The sequence below is a fragment of the Plecotus auritus genome, assembly GCF_963455305.1.
Source record: "Plecotus auritus genome assembly, chromosome: 4".
Classification (NCBI taxonomy): domain Eukaryota; kingdom Metazoa; phylum Chordata; class Mammalia; order Chiroptera; family Vespertilionidae; genus Plecotus; species Plecotus auritus.
This window is the reverse complement of record NC_137775.1, coordinates 27452444-27476668: the sequence shown is the minus strand read 5'-3', so window position 1 is coordinate 27476668 and position 24225 is coordinate 27452444. Positions and strand designations below refer to the sequence as shown.

The window sequence follows — 24225 nt, the reverse complement described above, 5'->3', positions numbered from 1 at the left end:
CAGTAAAGCATCAAACAGACTAATTACAGCGGTAAGGTTAGGGAGAGGTGGGGGAAATAAGAGATCAACTGAAGGACTTGTATGCATGCATATAAGAGTAACCAACGGATGCAAAACATTGGGGGGTGAGGGCATGTATGGGAGTGGGGTGGGGGTGGGGCAATGGTAAGATATGTACACATATAATACCTTAATAAAAATTTGAAAAAAAAAAAATAAAAGCACCTAAAATTATTTTTCCATTTAAGTTTACTGTAATTTAATAAGAAACAAATTTCCGAGCTCAAGAAAACATGAATTTTGCTTAGCAATATTCTCTTTAGATTCAAAAGAAAAAGTTTAAGTAATACTTGGGAAGAAAGTTCTTAGGATTTTCTCACTCAGCCACCTAGAGTTTAATGTCCCTTTATAGTGCTGAGAAATACTGTTAATTTTTAGCAATAGGCTTTGCTAATTTAAGGTGAAAGAAGGCAGCAAAAGAACATCAAAAACACGTCTATATTCCTTCATTTAAAATTTGCTGTAGTTTCTCTGGGTACCCAGAGTGTTATATCCAGAATTCTTTCAGAACCAACTTGGAAAGTTACTTCCTGGTTTCTTCACAGATACTACACTAACCTAACCCAACCTGAGACCTTGAGATCAGATCGGACCAAACCGAACATCTGTCATTTGATAATCTTAAGGTAGCTCAAGCACTCAAGGAGAAACTGGAGGTTTCCAGGGTATCTGGGTTACACACTTTGTTAGATAAGCCAATTCTCATTTCATTAGCACCATTATTTCTGCATTTTTTAATATAAGGAAATAAAAAGACTTTAAAGAGTTCCCAAATCTCTTCCAGGTAGAACAGGCTACCATAAAACACCTTACTGTGTAGAATTAGTTTAGAAAACTATATGATAGAATTCAAAACAATTAGGTAGCTCAGAATGTTTTATTAGGTCATAGCGTTTCCCTGTGTTGAGAGGTAAACAAATCTGATCCTAATTTTACAGCTGGATAAATTGGAACACGCAGAGCGTGGGTGAACGGCCGCTGATCAAACAGGACCGGACACGAAGCCGGACTCTGAGCTCTGAACTTTGACTCCTGCACCTTTCGCAATCTAATGATCTAATGATTGAAAACACAAGGGTGACCTGAATTAAAAAGAAATGTGCAGAAGGTCATTGACTGTAATTTCATCTTCATTCTAGTGCTTAGGGTGTGAGGATGCTGTCATCCTAGAAGCGGGGGAGGCAGGATTTCCCATTGGTGGAATCCTTTGGTTCCTCCCACCCTACTCCAAGGAAGTGCTGCCATCCTTACTGCCTGTTAGAGCAAAGCTGGATCTGTGAGCATTGTGGAGAAAGGGTCCATGCCAGGGATGTTTTGTAGTTAGTAGTCGTACTTAGAAGAAAGACAGATGATCTCAGGAAGATGTCAGACAGTTTCATCCTGTTCTGGCCCTTAGGAATATCCATCAACGTTTGGAAGTGTAGGGCAGGCAGGCAGCTACATGGAGGTAGGTTAGGAAAATGAAGAGATTTATGGTCTTCACTAGAGGGTCTTAGATACTTGATCGCTGATTCTCTAGTTCAATAAAATAAGCACCATTTTGTTTCTGTTCTGGTGTTGGAAAACAAAGAAATAGGGCCTCTCTCTTCTTTTAAATATATTTTTATTGATTTCAGAGAGGAGGGGAGAGTGAGAGAGAAACATCAATGAGAAAGAATCATTGATTGGCTTCCTCCTGCACGCCCCCTACTGGGGATCGAGCCTGCAACCCAGGCATGTGCCCTTGACCGGAATCAAACCCGGGACCCTTCAGTCCGCAGATCCACTCTCTGTCCTCTGAGCCAAACTGGCTAGGGCAGAGTCTCATAAACTTTCATGTATTTTCCCTCAGCTTTTGGTTACAAATCTGCATTTCTCTTCATTGTCTGTCGTATTTTTAACCTAGGATGAGCTATTAGAAAACCTAGCAGGCACCTTTATATTTAGGTGTAACTTTGTAAAATTGATACAGTGATGCCCTGTATGTTACATAGGAGAACAATGTTATATTTCCTTGATTTCTTGAATTTTTAATTGAAAGGTAACATGCATACAGGGAAGTGCACATACTGAATTGCTTTTTAACTTGTGGATGTCTTCATCTTTTGAACACTTTCACAGTAGAGTTGCTTTGTCCTGTTTCTTGCACTGATTTTAATGGGTCATAATGTTCATTTCTGGGTCTTCCTCATGTTCAGCTGCTAATGGAAGCAAGGAGGGCAATGCTGACATTGAAATACCAACATGGAAAGGAAATGTCATTGCCATAGGGCCTGCTAGAAAAAAGGCATATTAATTAGGTGGGAATCCTGTGCACTTGAAACTTACCCCGAGGTTTTTGTTTTTGCTTTTGTTTTGCCAACATAACTCATGCAAGGTAGGAATAATTTGCTGCTGCTGCCGCTAGAAACTGTTTTAGAGGGTTATCTTGTGGAAGCTTACTGGTAGAGAACCTGGTACTTGTCCTGCCACCTTGACTCTGGGACCCTTAGGAGCAACTCTGCTAAAATAAATCAGTTGCAGCAAACTCTTCAGGATGTCCTTTTGTGGTGCTGCTGATTCTTTCCAGAATGTTATCTATTTTGCCAAATGTATATCACTCCTTTAACAAATGAAGTACTGTTCGGTTTCTTCCCTTGCTTGTAAATAAGTCACGATAGTCCAGCCATCCACCTAGTCCATCAAAATCCTATTTTTATGTGTCCACATAATCCTTTTAATCTATTTTTAGATTCACTGTGTGCTTTTCATGTAGTTGTTGAAAAAGCTTTCATTTAAAAAATGATTTCCACATGACCCTGGAGCCTCCTATTATAGTTTAACAATAGTTGAGATGTTTGCATTGTTTGTGGAAACTGCAAAGTAGATCAATGCTGGCAGGTCAGGGAACTCTAGACCTAAAGCTGGGAGAGCCTCAGGGTGGTAATTTAACCTCTTCATTTTACAGCCACATGCCCGAGTTTCAGCAACTTCTTTCTCCAGGCTTCCTCCACTGGTCAGACTGTCAGTTCTGATTCCTAGGTCTTTTGCTTACATCAGATTGACCCTCGAATAGGTGAAGGCTTTCAGTTTTTTTTTTCTTTTTAAATATATGTTTATTGATTTCAGAGAGGAAGGGAGAGAGAGAGATAGAAACATCAATGATGAGAGAGACTCACTGATTGGCTGCCTCCTGCTTGCCCCACACTCCGGATCAAGCCCACAGCCCAGGCATGTGCCCTGACCAGGAATTGAGCTGTGACCTCCTGGTTCACAGGTCATCACTCAACCACTGAGCCACGCTGGCTGGGCAAGGCTTTCAGGTTTTTGCCAAAGAAATGGCTTTCTACTTGCTTTGCATGAGACATGCAAAGGAAGAGGTACTTTTGATCTGAATATTTTTGGTTTAGGTTTTCAAAGAGAGGTATATGACCTTCTTTTCTCCTTGGTGTTGAGCAAAGGCAGTGTTAAAGAGGAAAGAGACCCAGAAATGCCCCCATGCTATTAATGAGGAGAAAGGGGAACCATACTGGAACCATGTCTGTGTGTCAGTTACACAAATCCAGTAGCAGGTGAAGTGCAGAGGGGGTGTGGACCAAGTCAGGATCCTTGGCTGCCTCTGGACTTCTCTCCTCTTACCGCTCATCTCCATCAGGACTTACGGTTTTGTTTCCTAACCATTTCTCAACTCTGTCTTTATGCTGGTCTGTTCTTACCCATTTAAGGTGTTTGGGTACCTTTTCTGCTGATTAAAGAAATTCAGAAAAGAAAGAGGGAGAGATTCTTTTATACTCTATTCTAAGGTTTCCTATTATATTGAAGTTGGCTCTTTAAAGTAAAAAATATATGTCTTTAATTTTAACTACTTCCTTCGTCCCTATTCTCACATACTCTGCTTAAGGCCTATATGTATAAGATACTTTAAGTAAATATAATTTAGGAAGAAAACTAGTTTTCAAAAATCACTTTCTATCTCAGGTAAGTGATGGACTACTTATGAGGCCCTCGCCTCACCCTCTACCCCTCAAAGAGGCCTCTGCCCCTGTGCTGTGTATTATATAGTAGTCTTGGCTTTAGCACAGTGAACCTTTCTGGTTTTGACTTTCTCAGGTGACCCCCAAAGGTTCAAGGCATGTAATGAAATGTTGAGTCCCAGATTGGGCTCACATGTTGGGTGGGCTGTGTGGGGGAGCTGAGATTTAGCTCGTGTGTGAACCAGCAGGCACCCAGCCCCAGCCATCTGCACTGGAATGAGCTTTGTGGAACATTCTTTGTTCTAAGCACTGTACTCCTCTCAGAGTAAGACGTTTTTATCTCTGTGAAAACGGCCCACGAGGAAAAACAACAACACCCACCTGTGAATGTTATTGATGTGTCTGTGAACGTGGGGGACTCAGGAACATTTGCTCCGTAGCCCTTCCCTTGTTGATGTCAATGTGCCCGATGTATACAGTACATGCACAATCAATTATTTGTCTATTGACCTCATCTTCCTAGAAGCAGAACAATGGTTTTCAGCTCTGGCAGCCACTCCTTGGGAATCCTGTTGGATTCTGCAGGTCTGGCACGGGGCCCAACATCTGTAGAGTTAAGCACTCCCTTGGTGATTCTGATGTACAGCCATGGTTAAAAACCACTGCAATAGACTAGCGCATGCAGAGCCAAGAGTTCAGGGAAAATACAGAGCCACTCCCAGTCGTTCTGTAGGAATGGGTATAGAGACTGCTTTTCTCGGAGCCAGGGAGCGGTCTGGGTCTCCGGAGCCCAGGCGAACTGGCAGTCCTGTTGGCAGTGAGAAGTTAAGTTCTCAGGGATACAGCTCCTTTTAGGCTCCTTCTCCCAATTCCCATTGGACTTAATGGAGACTCCCACCTTATGTTGAAGTCCATGTGAATAGGAGTCTTAACTGTTCACTGCTGCTGAGAACAAAAACGAAGGGTGCTTTATGAGAAGCCTCTTCGCCACCCTGTTGCTTGGAAGCTGCTGGAACCAGCCTAGTCTAGTGTTGTTTGTACTTATCCCCACCATCCAGATAATACATGTGATCAAATAAACTGAAATTTCCATCCTTGGAAATTTACAGCATCATTAGCATATCAAAGGCTGGGAAAGTCCTGTGGTTACCAAAACAAACAAAAAACCCCCTTTTTTAAAAAAAAAAAAACAACTTTGTTTGAGTTAAACAAACTTATTTGCATAGGAAGAGACTTTTTACTCCCATACCTACAGCCCAGCAGTGTTTCCTTATTACCATTTTGGGAAAGAATGGCCAAGACAGTTTTTGATTCAGTCATTTTCTTCGGGTTAATTTCTGACAGCTGAACCTTCTTTTAAAATCCTCTTTGAAGTTGGACTGAATTAACAAATGGAAGGGTTGGCAGAGCAGTTTACTAATTCATAACTACATCCCCCTGCTTTCTTTGTGTTGCTAAGTACTATAATCTTTGACCTGAAAGGAAGAATACTGCTAACAAGTAAATATTTAAAAGGCCCCGTGAAGTGCAGTGTGTGTGAGTTTGGCCTGGGGAGCCGGTCTGCTGGATGAAAGAAATGACTCACTTTTCATCTCCTAAATAGGCCGTTGTTTTACAGTAGGTTGAAAGGAAGTATTTTAAGTGCTAAGGGTTAGATTTCTTTTTATTTTTAGATTTCGCTAGCCATGGGCTCCCCTGATTGGAAGGTGGCGTGGTAAGTCCCAATTCCTCAGTGTGTCTGCTCTGTGAGTGAGTTAGCAGTATTGTGAATGAATGAACTCGGCGCTACCAGAGGCAACTTGGAACAGTGCGAGGAAACGGAAACATGACTCATTGATGTACTTGACGAGTATCAAGGGGCCTCACTAACTTCAGAGCCAGCCCTGAAGGGTGGTAGAGCAGGCAGAGCCCTGATGGGGGCCCGGCGGCGACCAGGGCTCCAGTCCCGACTGTGCCCCTGGCCACCTGGTAACAGTGGTCTCATCACCAAACTTCTGTGAATAAACGGGAGGTGCGATCATTTGTGGCCAGGATAGCTTCCAGCTTGAAGATTAAATGAGTCTTAGTTTGTGATTTTCTGGCTAGTGTGGAAGTGGGTGTGTATGTTTTAATGGCCTTCAGATGGGATTCATCGAGGATCCATGAAACAAACCTTTATTTTTAAAATTTGAAGTGAACTGCTATGACAGTTTGACCAGGGGATCCATAACCGACAAGGAGGGAAAGCAAACCGTGGCATGTTGCGGGGAACTGACTTCATGTGGCTGAGGCATTTGGTGTATGGGATGGTGCATCTGTGATACTGTGGGGAAAGGTTCCTTATTGTCTACAGGCCAAGTGTTGCTCTATCCGGGTTTCTTTTTAAAAGCTATAAAATAGCTCCCAGGGACAGTGTTTGATGGTGCACTGCTTTTAGAAAATATTTTGATCACTCTATTGAGATAGATCCACAGACATTTTTCCTTAGAACAGCAACCTGGCCCAGCTGGCGTGGCTCAGTGGTTCAACATCAAACTATGAGCCAGGGGACCAAGGTTCAATTCCCGGACAGGGCACATGCCAAGGTTGCAGGCTCGATCCCCAGTGGGTGGCTTGCAGGGGGCAGCCGGTCGGTGATTCTCTCTCATCATTGATGTTTCTATATCTCTCCCTCTCCCTTCTTGTCTGAAATAAATAAAAACATATTTTTAAAAAATAACAGTAACCTTCCAGTTTTTAGTTTTGCACAAAACAATTTTAGTTTTTGCACTACAACAACTTTTAGGTTTTATTGAATGAAAATAACCTTGTGTCCTACTATTTTCTCTCAATGATCTCCTTTCACACAGCCTGGATTGACAGGAACCATGAAATATCACTGCTGTGCCTACCAGGAACTCCCTATGTGTTTTTTAAGTGATAATCTGGCTCATTTAGTGCAATGTTTTGGGGAGGAAGGAGCTAGCACAATTTCCTTGTGGGTAACGATTAGTCCACTTTAGTTTTATTATGGCTATGGAGACACATTAATTGTCATGAAATAACTGGAAAAAAACAAACAAACAGAACAAACGAGCCTTGCCAGTGTGGCTCAGTGTTTGAACGTACGATCTATGAACCAGGAGGTCACAGTTTGATTCCTGGTCAGGGCACATGCCCGGTTGTGGGCTCCTGGGGCATGCAGGAGGCAGCTAACAAATGATTCTCTCCGCATCACTGGTATTTCTGTTTCTCTCTCCCTCTCCTTCCTCTCTGAAATCAATACAAATATATTTGAAAATAAACTTCAAAATATTTCCAAATGGTAATTTTCAAAGTTAAATCATATTTGAAAGTTTCTATAATTTTATCCATTTTTTTTCCTGCAGCTTAGGCCAGTGTAAGATTCACTGCCAGTGTTTTTTCCTCCTTGAAAAATTGGTAGCAGTAGCCTCTTACCTATTCCTTTTTTAAATTATCTTTTGCAAATTCTTAAGTTCAAAAAGCTATGTTTGACAGTAACGATTTCCATATATTGAAGCCTCCTACAGTGTTTGACTCATAACCCCAGTAGGTGGCGGTATTGCTATTCTTGTTTTGTGTGTGTGTGTTTTTTTCTTCTGTGGGAAACTGGTTCAGAGAGGCTTGCCCAAGATCAAATTGTCAATAAATGTATTAAAATCAAGATTGGAATCCAGCTCTGCCTGACTAAAATATTTGTGCTTTTCTCTCTCTGTTTTACTGGCATGTTGTTTTTTTTGGTTGTGGTAGTGTGTGTGTGTGTGTGTGTGTGTGAGAGAGAGAGAGAGAGAGAGAGATAAAGCCTTACTTCTTATGTTATCTATTAAGTAAATACTTACTGAACACCCACAGAGTCGAAATTTTTCTTCCCAGTCAATTGGTGGTTATCAGTGGTGGACAGGAGAAGGGATTTGGGTGGTCAAACTGAGGCTTGAATCCTATGTGACCAGCTTCCTGGTGCCATGCAGGTTCTCAGAACGGAGAGTATGGATATGGAAACAAACAGCCACTTTGGAGAGTGAGCAATGATGCTGTGGAGGAGGAGGCACCGAGATGACTCTAGAAAGGCTCATGGAAAAACATTATGGCTATGGAAGCACATTGATTGTCATGGGGGGGGGAGCGAATTGATGGTGAGAAGCCTGGGTTTGGTTAGCAATGGTGGCTAGTGAGCAGGGTGACAAGGTCAGGGCTGTGGTGGGAGGGTGATGAGGCAGGAGGCGGATGCAAGAATGGAGCACTGAGGGGTCAAGCTGAGGCCCGGTGCTGCCGGAGCGTTCCTCGGGAAAGGAGAAAGGTAGAGGGACATCTAGACTGTTGCCAGGGGAGGTTGGTTATCTTTGAGTTTGAATGTAAAGGTGGGAGTGAGGCTTAAAGGAAAATCTAAAGGTTGGGAACAGCCAGGAAGACGTGAAAGGTGAGAATAGAAAAATGAGGGCCCAGTTAGGGATGGGCAGCCAAACTTATGGGCAGGCTGTTTTCTCCGTTCAGGAGGTGGGTAGGGCGGAAAAGAAGAGTTACAGTGAATGCCAAGTGCAAGGGGCCAAGAGGAGTTAGTGCTGAGCCAGAATTTTTACTGAGGAGCAGAGCGACTGGCAGGAGGCATTTTGTTTGAAGTAGAGGGGATCAGAGGAAAAGGAACACCGGGTCTGGAAAAAGAGATTGAAAATGCAAAGTAGGGAGCCAATTCATTCATGCTGCAGACAGCGGTCAGGAGGCAGGAATGAACCAGGAGAGGCACGATGGGAGAAATGGGTTTGAGGTGAAAAGGAGGGTCTGGTGCTGATTGGGGTGTGAAGGTCCCCAGGTGATCAGAAGTCTTGCTGGGCATTGCCGGAGCCCCTAGCCTATGCTGAGCAGCAAGAGGTGAATTCGTGCTGCCCAGCTGCATGCTGCTTACCTGAGCTAGTCTTGAAGCGACTCCTCACCTGTGGGCAGGTTCTGACAGTGCCCATCTCACGACATGCACGTTAGGTTGTAGCACACGCGCCGTTCAGGTAGTTAGCACACAGCCACTAGCCAGCGAATTGATTTCCTGTCCCTTTGTTTCAGGCATTCTGTGCATCTGGGGCGAGGCCCTGGCATCTGTATTTTAATGAGCACCCCCATGTCATTGATCATGTCAGTGATGGGGCAAGTTTGGGAAACACTTATGTAGGCGCCTTAGGTGTCCTTAAGGCTGACACTGCCCTCTATGATACTTCTTTTTCAGCTCCTCACCCTTGAAGGCCAGCATAGGTACAAAAGATACACCTGAGTTTTACACCGCAGGTTATTTCAGTGAGTGGATACCTGACTGTTTTTATTTTATAAGGTACCTTTCAGGATCCTTCACTGGTTCTTAACCCACTCCGGGCCAGTGTCTGAATACACTCTTGCTGAGCTTTATGGAGATTAGATTGTTTTGTTCTGCCACCTGCTGGTCAACCACAGGCAAACCGTGTGGTGTTTGGAGGACGGCCTCCTGTGTCAGACAGGGTTTCACACGCAAGTTTCAGTGGCGCATAGGTGAGGCAAACTCTTATTTCTAATAGAGCCATCTGCTCTACGCGAACCTTTTACACTTAACACTGCAAATCGGACAGCGTTAATTTCCTCCTCTCTGGAGCTTTTCTCCAGTCCGGGTGTTAATAACAACAACACATTTTGAGAGATCCGTTTGCCGTGTTAATGTCACAGACTGTTTTCTCTGTGCCTTGTGTCTGTGCTGTGGGTAGATGATGCTGGCGGTTCCAGGCCGTGGTGAGGGCAGGCAGGATTCACGCTCTGGAAAAGAGGTGCGATCTTGGAAAGCTGCTTTATCTCTCTCAGGAGCAGTTCATTTTCCGTGTAGTGGCAGCACATCACCATCATCATCATCATTATGTTACACTGTTGTGGGACCCTGACTCTGGGTCCTAACTTTGCCCATGACTTAAGCCTGACAATTAATTTCTAAAAACTTTATAGAGTACCTGTCAGGCCACAAAGCCACGGAGCTCGAGGCCCTCAGCTCCCAGGTTTCTGGAACTTAACCAATCAGCATGAAGTATAGGACTTGTTTTCCCACAGCCCAGAAAGCAGTGTCTGCTTGGTCCTTGGGACGTGTGCCTCCGACCTCACCTGGTCCCATTGACACCCAGGTGCAGAAAGCTTTGGAGGAGGCTACTTTCATGCTTAGTAACTGATGCGTTTTTAAACATTTTAAAAAATTAGAATTAGAAAATGGCAGGCTTCTTTTTTCCCTTTTCCTCTTGAATATTATTGATTGAAACACAGAAATAGCATTTAACTTAGCTCTATCTATAATCAAAATATAAACACTCTCAAAGATTAGTGGTTCTTAATTGGGGGATGGGGTATACTTTCCATAGACCATGAAGCTTTTTAAAAATACAAGTGTCAACAAAAAACCAAAATCCAATCTATGCATGACTTATCGTATACGGATCTTTTATAAAAGGTGATTCGGATGTTCACCCATGGTTGAGAATCAAGGCACTAATAAGGTTTCCGTTGGGCCTGGCCCATCATCCTGTGTTTCTTTGGGCAGCGACAGGCCATCATACCTTGGGGACTTACAGTGTCCCAGGGACTGTGCTCAGCTCTGGACCCTGGATACTGACAAATGCTTACCCATCATCCCCTCTGTCCCTGTCCCTCTCTTCTATCTTTACAAGGCTGGTGGCAAAACATTTTTTTAGACTATTGGTTTCTTTAGTTATACTGTAGTTTGAGGCCATCCTTTAGATAGATAAATTCGATTTTGAACTTCAGATTCATCGCAATCTCATTTTGTAGAGGGCATCTTTTCTGGCAGTGGTTGAACATATACATGTGTGTTAATTCTTAAGTGACTTAGGTAATTTAAGTAGTGGCATTTGACCTGATGGTAAATGCAGGCTGTAGCCTGCTATAACTGCTACATGCTGAATAAGCAGTACTGTGCCATGTGATAAATTAAAGGTTATTTGACTCCATTAACATTTTTTTCTTATTTTGAAATGTAACTTACTTTTAGCTAAGCAGTTTCTTATCAGCTATAACCAATAATGTGTGTTTTATGAAGCTATACATTGGTACTTTTCTCCTATATTAATTTTTTCCCTAGAAAAATTATCAGCAGAGTAAACATTAGAAAATGCCTGGACACACAGTGTGTGTGTATGTGTGTGTGTTTATGTGTGGTTCGATGAAATTTGGAGTTTTCTGTTTCTTTATTTTTTACTGTCATTCCTTATGAGGTAGTTACACCTGTGCTATTTTGTAATCATTCCTTTTAATTTGTCAGCATTTCACACTTTTCTTTGAGCCGTTCATTGCCTCACATCACTTTGGGAAATGTGCCTAACAACTGACCCAAGTGCAGTTACTTGAGGATTTTATCTTACAGGTGAGATTTGCCTGCACAGTTCTCACCCTCACAGCTCTGGTGTTGAGTGCACTGTTTCCCTCAGAGGAATCTGACTCCCACTCCAGCTCACCATCCCCTTCCTGTAAATCCCAGGCATCATTTTAACCACCTGCTTCTGGCCTGACCCGGCATCTCTGGTAACCACCAGCCACACCTACTTCACGGCCTATAAGATCCAGGGCTGCGTCTTACTGCTACTGCTGATGAACATGACCTACTGATTATTGACGTCAGCATTTTGTCAGTTAGTTTTTATCACAACCTGAAGAAAGTTCGTGGTGTCTGTGATGCAGGGGTTTGAGCACAGGAATGAGAATCGAGGGCATTGCTCACCTGGGTGCCTTTGGAGGCAGCACTGTCTTAGTTCTCCCTGTATCTCAGGGAAAAAACCGAGTAGCCGGGCTGGCTACTCCAGTCCGCCATCAGTGGAAAGGGTCTAGTGTTTATTTTGTAGAAGTACTTTATCCTTCTTTGAGGTTCTTCATGCTGGCATATCCTGCTTGGAGTAGTGTATCACAGAAACAGAAGTTCTCTTGATTGAACATTCATTGTGACCCTGGGGAGCAAATGTTCCAACCCCAAATTTCTTAATGTCCTACGTGTTTTTTAGGCCTTTGTTTTCTAAATTTCTCCTTATCAAGATGAGTTCATTACTTGAAGACTGACAAATGTGATTGCCGAGGGGAAGGGAAGTAGTCACTATCACGTTGGATTCCCGTCTCTCAGTAGCCTTCCTACTTAGAGATTTTGGTGACAGAGATTTTGATGATGGTCGGTTGGCGAGTTGGCAATGCACATGACTGTAAAAACTGTTGAGCTGAAGAGAAAAACACATGAAGATAAAGCTGTCTTTATGTTCGGTTATGTTTACATGTTCCAGAAAGCTTAAATTTGTTAAGCTTTTAAAGAAAATACTCTTATGCAATGAGTGAAATGTTCCACTCTCACATCAGTGTTTTTCTTTCTTTCTTTCTTTCTTTCTTTCTCTCTCCCTTCTCTAAAAAGAGTAAAATAATAATAAAAATATCTTTAAAAAATTTAACTCCTCAAGGGCAGGGTCTTGTCTTTTGTGCTTTAGTATCAGCCTGCCTGGCTGATATCCTGAATCAATAAATATAAACTGATCCCTTTATTTGGGCACTTTCCCACCTCTGGGAATGCCTGGGATAATTGCAATAATCCTATCTATCTATCTATCTATCTATCTATCTATCTATCTGCCTACCAACCTACCAACCTACATACATTTCTGTCTCCCGTTGTTTGAGGGGATATACTTGAATCTGGCTGCTGGGTACTACCAATAAATGTATTTTAAGTACTTTATGCCCAATTCTGTTTACTCATATCTTTACATCTATGATTTGTCTTGGTCAATGGAATCTCTTGCAGGTATCAGCAGTTTTTAAAAATTTTATTTTGTATGGGTTTTGGGTGTACAGCTTAGTGGTTAGAGAATCATACACTTTACATAACGTTCCCCTTGGCAGTTCATGCACCTCAACTGGCACCATATATAGTTATCACAATATTATTGACTACCCTGGCCGGTGTGGCTCAGTTGGTTGGAGCGACCTGCTGTACACCAAAAAGTGGAGGGTTCAATTCCCGGTCAGGGCACATATCCAGGTTTCAGGTTTGATTCCTGATCAGGCAGCTGATTAATGTTTCTCTCTCACATGGATGTTTCTTTCTCTCTCTCAAATCAATTTTTAAAAATCTTTTAAAAACCACCAATATTAGTGACTATATTTCCTATGCTTTACTTACTTCCCCATGACTACTTTGCAACTACCAATTTGTGTTTCGTCAGGTATCAGCAATATTTAACATGCGTTTAGTATGGAATGATAGTGCAATAAAAGTTGGCTGAATTGATAAAATGTCTGTTAAAAAGATGGCATATTCAGTGTGCTCTATAGAGCCATAGTGAATATAGTTTTAAAGAGAGCTAAATAGAATAAACCCTTTGGAAGGTCATTTAAGATTGACTGAAAAAATTTTTGTCTTAAACATGTACTAGGAAAAACTAATATAAGACATTTTTTTCTATTGCCACAGAAAAACTAAATTCACACAGGTGAACTAAATTCCCAGACTGTCTGTGCGGATTACCAGGGAGAATGTGGCCGCTTTTCTGATTTTGGTTTATTAATTGTTCTAGATTCTGAGCAGGATCACTGGATTCTGGAGTTTTGGTAGATGGAAGCAGTGTAGACAGTTTAACAAAATTTAAAAATTATACAGCTTAGCAGTTAACAACCCTCTTTCTTCTCAAAGTAAAGCGGTACAACTCTGAATAATGGAATTTATTATTAACTCTTTAATTTGGACTACATATACATTTTTTCAGTTTACAAATTTTACTTTTACCTTTTGGAATTTAGCAATAAAAGAACTGATCACCATAAAAATCTCAGTATCTCCTTTTCCAGAAACATGTTAAGATCAAAAGAAGGAGGTCTTTCGCTCAACCTTTGTTCAGTGTTGTGTGTAAGGGACTTGAGGATGGGAAGGTGAGACCCCTGTCCTCGGGGAGCATGCTGGCCCAGCACTGCGCTCACTCGAAGGCGCCTGTGGACTGGCAGTGCCCGGGCCTTTCCGGACTTCGGAATTTCAGGCCCTGCCACAGACCTGAGTCAGACCCTACATTTTAAAAGATCTCTGATTTATGTGCATAACAAAGTTTGCAAAGGACTGATTGAGTAAGGAAGAAAAAAATAATTATAAGGATCACCGGAGAGGCCGTAGGAGAGGCACCAGGTACAAAGGACATTTTTTTAATTTGGAATTTTATTTCAGTTTGCGAGTAAGTTCAATTTGGTCTTCTTATATCAGTTTTAGGGGACTTCCTCAACTGAACCCTTTGGATGGGGACATTTTCATTAAGGTTGGGACAGTTTGGATGTTCGGTTATTGATGCTAAGTAAGCCTCTGCCGTCCAAGGTATCTGTCGGTGATGGCTCTGTCCTGGGCAGCCTTCAGCCCCCTGCAGAGCGCCCGCCCCAGGGGATGGAGAGCAGGAGTGCCCTGCCATATTGCTCCCATATCAAGTGATCCCATGGGAACCATGCGGCTAAGGCTTAGAGTGTCCGATCTGTGCAGGCGTCCTTTTCAAGCACCAGGACTCTGAACGGTGGGACTTCAGCTGTGATCCTCCATAAATACAAATGCTTGTATTTAATCTTCCCATTTAGGGAACCAACCCTATTACTTCCATTGAAAGGGGCTTCTTCTGATTCTTAAAGCTAGAGCTTAGTGAAAAGGCAGTGTTTTCTTTTGAATATTGAAACAATGGTAGGTGAGGGGAACCCTGAAAATAGGCCCTTCTCTGAATAGGCAAGAGGCTGTGCTTTGTCTTCGTGACTTCTTTCTCCAGTCCATCAGCTGTTTAATTCCTTAGGGACTAGGAGGTGGATGGGAAGTAGGATTTAGTGAACTGTGGGAGTTGGTTTGCTTGGCCCTGAGGTTCATATTTTCTTTTTCTCTTTTTTTAGTTACAAATAGTGTGTATAAATTACCTCAGAGAAAGATTTCCATTTAAATCTTCTCTTAAATTATGTATAAGAGATGACAGTTGGACAACCTACTGTACCCTGTCCTAGTAGCTAAAGGTCCCAGTGGGTCGTCTGGGTGATTCATGTGGTAATCTGATAGGGTGCACACTTCACTGCCCCTGCCCGGTCTGGCTGCCTGAGAACAGGACACAATTTAGAGTAACTCTCCTCACTCCTGTATATGTTTTTTTTTTCTTCCAGTTTTGTCTCTGTTCATAAGTGTTCTGTCTGTGGGCCCCACCTCCAGCCACACCAGCCAACCCCACCAACTCTTACCTGTATGTTAGCCCTGTTCTCTGTTGGTTTCTGACTTCAGGGTTTGTTTCTCCTATTCCTCCTTCCAGATTTGAAGGGGAGGGTCAGGGCAGAAAAGGCACACAAGGAAATTAAAAGTCACAGTGTTCATTTGTGGCCTCTGAGGCCAAAAAATTGATGGCACTTGAAATTAGTTCCTACTCCTGGCTGGCATTTTACACAGATGGCAGGTGGACCAGTTCCATGCCTGAGAGGGCTGAGGGGTTTGTCTAATCCTGTCCTGTCATGTTTAACAATTTTTATTAAATAAAAAACTTCTGTTTGAGCTAAACTTTTTTTAAGGATGGGTGTATATTAAAACATTAAATATTGTATCTTTTGGCAAGGACCTTCCAAATGTATTCAGTCTATCCCTGTGACTCTTGGTAGCAACATAAATAAAACTTTCCAAATTAATGGGCATTTGACTCATTGGGAATTTCCAAAGAAGGTGATTCTCAAACTTCCCTTAGTAATATATTCTGGTGCCTCCCAGTTCTGATAGTTAACTTTCTTTAGTGTGTTACTTAAATCATTCCTGAAATAATATAGGGCGATTTCTTATCCTTTTGTTAGTAGTCAGTGGTAAGCTTCTCACCACCCTCAGGGGCTAAGAACTTAATCATACACCTGGTGTAGACACCCCCACTCCCCAGCCATTTCAACCCTTGGGCTTCCATCCTGTAAGTGCAAGGACAAGGGTGCTGGCCAGGAGGCAGCTGCGACAAAAGGCATGTATTTCATTCTGTGAGCCCTCCTCCACTCCCACTACACGTGTAATGTAAGTAGGATTATCTGACTTCCCGATACCTGAAGCTCCGATGTGGCAAGTGGTAGGAAGGGAGCGGTTATTGGCATAGACGATGACAACAGAAGTGTCTGTTTGACAGCCTGACAGTGAGTGGGGAGCTGGGAAAGCACTGCACAGTGAGGGATGGGGTGAAAATCTGTTCAGCACGCCTGTTTCAAAGGTCTAGGAAGCGTGTTCTCTAGTGTAGGTTTTCATGGGGAAAATGGATAAATTAAGATGTTTATCGCATTGAAGATTACAGCTGAAGCTATTTGAAAAAGACAGATTACATTGTAAAAATCAGGATTTTCCACTGAGGGTGATTGGGAACACGGGCAATAATGTACAGGAAGTGCACAGCACAAGTAGACACGACCCTGTACTGGGAGGGGTGGACGTGCAGGGCCGTTGGGTTGATAGTCCAGGTAATTAAAATGTGGTTCATCTTAGTTGCCAAATAATTATAGTTTGAATGAATGGAATAGCTTTTCAAGCAGCCCACTTACTGGTACGGTTTTCTAAGCTAATTGGAATATATATCTAACATGGGTAGTTAGAATCTAAATGTTTCCTCCAAAGCTGATTTAAACCATTATGTTCTATCTTGTCACATAGGAACTCAGATCTAGTTGTAACAGTAGTTAATTTATCTGACCTTCTTTTACATTAAACAAAGATATTAATAATCATGGCCTGATAGAACAGAAACATGGATGAGCTAGTTACTGTGCAAATGTACCCATAGGTCTCGTGAGTAATGGGAAACCCATTAAGGTTTTTGGGAAATCAGCCTAAGTGTGTACTTACTTTGAAGGAGAGTCAGGAGTCTAGTCCCTGAACTGACAGGTGTCCTTCCTGGTTGCTTGGCAGTACCTATTCCTCGCCCCTCCCTCAGCTCTTTCCCAGATGTGTGTAGGAACAGGTGGTACTGGAGGAAAGCACACCAGGTACTAATGACATCCATTCATCTCTGCCATTGTGTGTGCTTGGGGCGCGCTCCAAGGAGCCTGAGCTGGGGAGAGCATTCCACAGCACTTACCGTATATAAAGAGCAGCACAAGGTTTATTTCAGAGCTTAGATATTTCTCTGTTAAAAATGGAGACATCAAAGAGGAGACAGTTGTGTTTCTTGTTTGGGGTCCGTGGATCCTTACGGAATGTGTGTCATGAATCTCTGAAATGGTAAGCAGCATTTGAGATGTTTATGTATTTTCTAGCACGATGGTCCTTTTTTGCTTCCCCTGGCACCTGGGACCCTGGCTGGACGTCCAGTCTAATTAGCATATTACGCTTTTATTATTATAGATTCTCAAAAGTGCCTTTGAGCCCTAGCTGGTTTGGCTCAGTGGATGGAGCATCCGCCTGGGCCTGTGGACTGAAGGGTCCCAGGTTCGATTCCGGTCAAGGTCACATGCCTGGGTTTCGGGCTTGATCCCCAGTGGGGGGCATGCAGGAGGCAGCTAATCAATGATTCTCTCTCATCATTGATGTTTCTATCTCTTTCTCTCCCTTCCTCTCTGATATCAATAAAAATATATTTTTAAAAAAGTGCCTTTGACGCAGAAAGAACACTGGGTGTTTGAACTTTGATGTTAGCCACTGGTGCTGTATATAATTTATACCATTTTGCCATTGTACTAGTGATCAAAGTCGAGATATCATTCCAGTGTACTAGCGGAAGCAAGTCCAGAGTGCTTGGTGAGGCAGCTAGCATCCCCGGTAAGTGGTGAAGCTTTCAGCCCGGTGGTGTCTGACATGACCTGGTTCCGTTACTGACTCCTCTGTGTGACATTGGGTTGCCACATACCATTCTGGGCCTGAATTTCCCCACCTGTAAATGGAAGGGTTTAAACAACATGATCTCTTAAGGACCCTTTTAACTACTAAATTGAGTCTATACCTGCATCACCTGGACTGCTTGTGGCTTCACCCTTCAGTCCAGTGCCTGTCCTCTGTCGAGGTTCCCGTGGTGGTGTGAGCTCCATCCCAGGAACACTCCGTGTTTTCCTACAAATGTTCCAACCCTGGTAAGCTTGTAGAGCCCTTTTTTTAAAACCTCAATGAATTGTAGATAAATGACTTCTATATATAAAAGACTTTTAATACATAAAATATATTTAATACTTTATAAATTAAAAATCCTGCTTTTATAATTTTAAAATCACAAGTTTCTTTTCTATTGCAGTTTGTTAGTTTTAATATATTTGCTCAATTCTGAGTAAAGGGAAGTGAGATGGACCCAGTTCTCAAACTGTTGCTCATTAGCCTTACTCTGAATAACATTTTGGAGAGGGGATGCCAATTTATGACGGAAAGTTGTAGGGACTCTTTTTAACACTGCTCAGAATTGTGGAATTATGTTGGCCTTGGATGAACTATGTTGGCCTGTGGCTGTAGGTATTTTGCATGTCACGATTAAGGTTTTACATAGGAGTCTGGGGACTAGAGCCTGCAGCTAACTGCTCTCAGGTGATGGTTCTTCCTCTGAGGAAGGTCAATCCGAGCTAGTGAGGAATGGCCCTGGGGGTGCGGGCTGCCAGGGGGCAAGCAGAAGAGGGTCCTCAGCCCCACATTGGCTGCCCGGGGAAGAGAGGAGAAACCATGACAGGTGCAAGAATGGCTGCATTTCACCTTTGCTGAAAGCCGGGAGTGAAGTAATAGCTGGGTCAGGTTTATTATCTTTGGAGGCACGTTTCCTTAGATAATGACATTCCTAAATCCACCTAGGAAGGCTGGATGTGTCTATCACTATATACTCTTTTAAAACCCCTTCTCAAAACCCCACCCTGAGAAGTGTGGTCTGATAATAAGCACGTTGTTGATTTTTATCCCTGAAGTCTGTTTTCTGCACAGACTTGCGTTTCCTAGCTTTGCTGGAGTTCGGAAGTTTGAGCTGCCTCTGAAGTATTGGCTGTGGAGAGGCGGGGTTTCCCGGCTCCAATGAGGTGCCTTCAGTGTGGGGAAAGCCTATCGTCTTTCACACGAGTGCCTACTCTGTAATCCAAGCACTAGCCACGCAGCCTGTTTTATTGTTTGTGGAGTCCTGTGGATCCTGAGCGGCTCCTGGCTGGGGAAGAGGGCGAGTGGGCGGTTTAGGATTCTGCACGCTGGGCTGCGACAAGTGAGCTGAACTCGACTTCTCCCAAGTCACCTGTGCGGTGAACTCCAAGCCGGGTGTCTGGGTTGACGCTGAATCTTTCTCCAGCCGAGGAGTTCACAGGCGGCTGGCTTTCTGCCCTTGCGAGGAAAGATGCCTGGGAGAGGAGTAGGATTACAGGTTGGGATGCTAGGTGCACAGCAGAGAGTCGGAGTGCTTTGGTTCTGTTCTTCACAAAGTCCTGACAAGTGTTCCTGAAATGAACACCCGGCTTGGTTTTTTAAATTTTACTTTTAATTTATTTTAATTGTATTGTGGTGTGTGGCTATCACTGATCTAGAAACCAAGTAGCACAATGTGGCTGGAGTAAAAAAAATTTTTTTTAACCCTTCATTTTCCTGTTCTTTGTCATTGAATGACAGAGACACAGTCTTTTTGCATAAAGCCACCCGTGCCTGATTCTCAGCGTTGTCTGAGTAAGTGGGAAGGAGCAGGCTCGTGGAAAGGACCTGGACCAGTTTTTAAAAAGAAGCTTTTTGTTTGCCGGGCTGTCCTTTGTCTAGCGTGGATTTTGATGTGAAAGAAGATGAAAAAGGAAGGCTCTTCAGGTTCCTTCAGACTCAAGTCAAATCCAGGCTCCCTCTCACGTGCTGTGAGTTGGATAAATTTCTCCTCCCTGTCCAGGCAGACAAAGAGGCTGTTTCGCAGTGACGGGGAGCTCTCCGTGTGTGGGCAGCAGGTGGAGGCGGATGAGGAGAACTGGATATACAGAGCCCAGCCCAGGAAAGGTGACTGGATTCTTTGTTAATTTAAACATTTTTTGAAGTGTGCCATGTAGAATTCTTTGTTTCTAGCACTGATGTCCCTTCACGATTTTTGGCCTCGTTAGGCGTTTTGGATGGTTTTTGTATTGGAATTCAGTGTCATTCATTTGTTTACATGTCTAAAATAGACAGGTTCCTCCAACTAGATTCAGTGTGAGATTGTGCCCCTCGGAGAAGGATAAAATAGCAGTTATCAGTCCTCGGCACTCTCCCCCCATCAGATCCGCACACTCATGTGACGTGGTGAAAAGTTCAATGGTAAACCACCATCGTAGGAGGAATCTTCTGTTCTTACAACAGTTTGAGGTCAGGACGTGGAGCTCTTTTCTGAAACAGTGCCCTGAGGAAACATTGGGAATCATGGATAGCCCCCTTGCATCTTCTTACAGAAGACTGATGAATCACGGGAACGCTTGAATTGAACAGGTGTTGGGTGACATCAAGGAAAATTAACTCACGGAGGAAGGGCTTAGCCAAAAGGAGTTTCTGGATTTCTTTCAAGTTTCTTTTCAGACCAGTGTTGATCTCTGTTTTCAGGTTTAGCATGTTTTGCCTTCCTTAAGGTGAGGGGAAAATACCAGCCCCGGGGGGAGAGAAGGAAATGTTGCAGTATTTCTTATCACGCCCCTATTTTATATTTAGAATTTGAGTTCTTCCTCTTAGCATGCTTGCTGTAGACTGGATTGTTAAGCTCTAAAATGGTTTCTCGATTCGGTGCAGTGGCAAAGCCCAGTAGGGGAGCACTATTTAAGTATTACAAAGGAACCTGGTCCAGACATTCCTCGGGATTGTGTTTTCTCTGTTGATCACATTTTTCCCGTGCCAAAAGAAACTCTCTAGACTCTTTCAGGGACCTGCTCTTTCCCTTCTTTGGGGAAACAAAACTGTTGAAATGTGAGAGAATAAACTAAGTTATGTATGTACAGTACTTATATTCCATGGACTGCTGAAATGTGAGAGAATAAACTAAGTTATGTATGTACAGTACTTATATTCCATGGACTGAGAATCAAACACAGCCCTACTTCCTGGATCATGTGTGGTAAGCATTTGTTCTTGTCTGTTCAGCTATGGCACAAGGGGGGCGAGCTAATGCTCTTTGAAGATGTCAGATGTTTATTGGGTCAAGGAGCTGGTCTGCTGATACTGAGCTTAGAAATGCAGGTTTTCATTTCCGATGCTGTGCAATTGACAGGCGTAGACAAGGCATTTGCGCCTTATGTCGGGAGTTGTGTAGTTTAGTAAGTCCGTGAACTTTACTTTTCTAAATCAGGCATAAGCTGTGGTTTTAGTAAATGGATGGGTTGTAATGTTTGAAGCAAACATGTTAGAAGGGTGGATACAGTGGTGCTGTGGTTGCGGGAGGGTGTAGTTTTGATTCCTTTGGCCTTTGCCAAAGATTTGGTGTTTTTTTATATATACGTATATTACTTGTTTTAAGTCAACTGCTGTCAGAGTTTTGTTAAAGATTGTATACATGTGAGCATGTGGCTTTGGAATTTCTATCATAGATGCTTTATCGAAGTTAACGTTAATGGAAAAGAGGCTGAGAATTTGCATGTGTTCATTCTAGTTGGGAAACGAAGCAGATATTGTACAGTTGACTTGTGAAAAATAAAGAAGTCATTGTAAAGAACAGGGGTGACTTGTAAAGGGAAGGGGGACTTGTTTATGCAATAATACAAAAGATTGTGCTCTTTATCCCTTAACGAAATAGAGCACAAGTAGCCTCATGAAGATAAATGGAAGCATAATACAGCATATGAGTTTATGTGGTCTTAGAAATAATTAGGCATGGATAATATTATCATTTTTGACATAAGGAGTTGGAGGAAATCCTTAAAAAGCTGCCTAGAGATAAAAATTCATGGCATTATATTCTATTTTCACATTTGTCTTACAAAACAAAGTTGACTCCCAACTTTGACATGTGGTCTCAAAGGCATGTTATAACAGTTGATCTTTATTCTACATAATTCTTTCCTTTGGAGAAATACAGAAATGACATTTGTTTATGCTTGCAAATCAAAAGAACTAAAATCAGAAAAATTATGCAAGGTTGGAGTTTTGTCTTAGGAGCATCAAATAAACTAAAACTCTAGCAAGGAATGGCTGTCAGTGCTAAGAATGCCCAATGGCCATATTAGCATTTGGTTGCAAATAAATATGCATTAAAGACCTATTGATCTGATGGGAATTGTGCAGCACCCTTTTTTCTTATACATCTGTCTGCCCAGACCAGATGCATCTGAATCCACTTTCCTTTCAGCCTTCTCCCTAACTCCTGTACCTTATGTGAGCATTTTTTTTTTATTTACACATATTTCTATGAGCTGGAACAACAACAACAGAAATAGGGCAGTCTCAATGAACCAGATAAAATATTAAGTGGCACTCACTATTTGTGTCTTTCCACATACACCACCAACAAGCAGTGACAGCTCAAGGTAGGACAGTGTAGCTTAACAAGTCAACCTCACTTCAGCGGTTGGTCTCTCCTGTGCTGTGTCCCCCACCTTCCCGCTCCCACCCCCGCAGCCATGGGATCTTTCTCCCTCCCACTCCCGTCCAGCAGCTGCTGCAAGGCAGGAGTGCTTGCCTGCTCCCTGCCCACTGTGTTCAGGTCACATTGCTTTGCTCATAATTGTTTTGCACTTTAGCCCGTTGAATCCCTACTGTCAGTGTGGGTAGTATGTTGTGTAAGATGCATAATCATTTTATAAAACAGTTCTTTCAAGTTTTGTTACCACCAAGGAAGCTCTTTTTATAGTGCCTCTCCATGCTGGATTGCTCATCAGAAACATCACAATAACGTGTTTGTTACCCTTATAGATATCTGTCAGTACACAAACTTATAGCTTTATAGTTTAATGTTGTCACTTGTATTCAAGAAGCTAAAGATAAAATTACAGTTCCAGAGACTTCTTTGGGCCAACTTTTTATAAGAAAAGCATGCTACTAAAAGGCATCTTTCTGAATACACTACTTTTGCTGAGCCTCAAAAGTAACTAGAAGATAATACTGATGTGGCCAAGCAATCACAAGTAAAAAAATATTGGCAAAAAAATGTCAAGGTGGCACCCCAAATTTGAGAGCAAAACTAGATAAATAAGTAATATTTATTTTGAGGGTCACTGTGTATGTTGGAAACATAGCTAAATGGAGTTTATCTCAGTGTCTTTATAAAAGAGATAAGAATATTATCTTGCAGTGAATATACTGTTTTCCTTCATTCTTTCTATTGACGTTGACATTCTATGAAAGACACACACAGTGAGTGCCACTTAATATTTTATCTGGTTCACTGAGACTGCCTTGCTTTCTTTTGTTCCAGCTCCTGGCAAGTTTCAAAACTCTCTTGCATTAACATTTGTACTCAGGAAGGTAAAAATGAATTGAGTAACAGCAGTGATAAGTTCTTACATTCATAGTGTGACATGATGTTTCAACTTAGACATTAAAATCAAGGGTGTGAGTCTGTATCCTCTTGAGTATTAAATTTAGTGCATCATGAGCTAGTTTGTTAGATGCCTTTGTAATAAAAAAGTGGAAGTCAATTGTAGATGAGAGAGCATGTAGCTCTTCATGTGGAATTGTTGTATTATACATTGAAGGAATTTTTCCTGAGAACTGTGTGTGGGACACAAAGAGAGATAGCTCTGAAGTCATGGAGTTCATACTTCAATGGAGAAGCAGATAAAACATTTAAGGGGGAACTAAAGAGAAAACGCAGGGTGTTTGTGAGCAAGGATAAAAATGAATGGCTTAAATAAGAAGGTCTAGATAAAGAGACTATATCTGAAGCATTTTCATGTTTTGCATGGTCTTCTGGCTATTAGCGTTGATTTAAACAATGTTTAATGAGCTCCTGCTTTTTTACTAACATTGTGGGAGGTTTTCAAGGGAAACTGGTGACTAATAGTATTTATTCTGTGCTTCCCCTGTCTCACTCACTTCCCCTTCTCTTGTCAAATAAAACCAAAAGAGGTGGAATAATAATGGGGTATCCTGTCCTTGGGCAGAGCGTGTTTTGTTGTGTTCTCAGCCCTCTGTTCAGCTGGGCAGAGGCGTGATTGATGATTCTGGTATTGGCAGGTCAGCAGATAGAGATGGTAATTGACATGCAAAGCCTCAATTTAAACAGTGATTTCACTCTCTTCTTCTGGACTTTGTCCTATACTAGTATATTTATCACATTACCGAATTTGGATCATTTGGATTTCGGTACCTTCCCTTCCCTTCCCACGGACTACAGAAATGGCCAGAACAGCCTTATTAAGTATCAATGGTAATGGATAA

At 42.4% G+C, this 24225-nt stretch overlaps 1 protein-coding gene across 2 annotated transcripts in view; it reads left to right on the top strand.

The window, feature by feature from the left end:
- Nucleotides 1–24225, top strand: part of NHSL1 (NHS like 1) — a gene marked incomplete at its 5' end in the record, with an annotated part of 201720 nt that overhangs the window by 66839 nt on the left and 110656 nt on the right. The gene's annotated exons all lie outside the window — the stretch shown is intronic.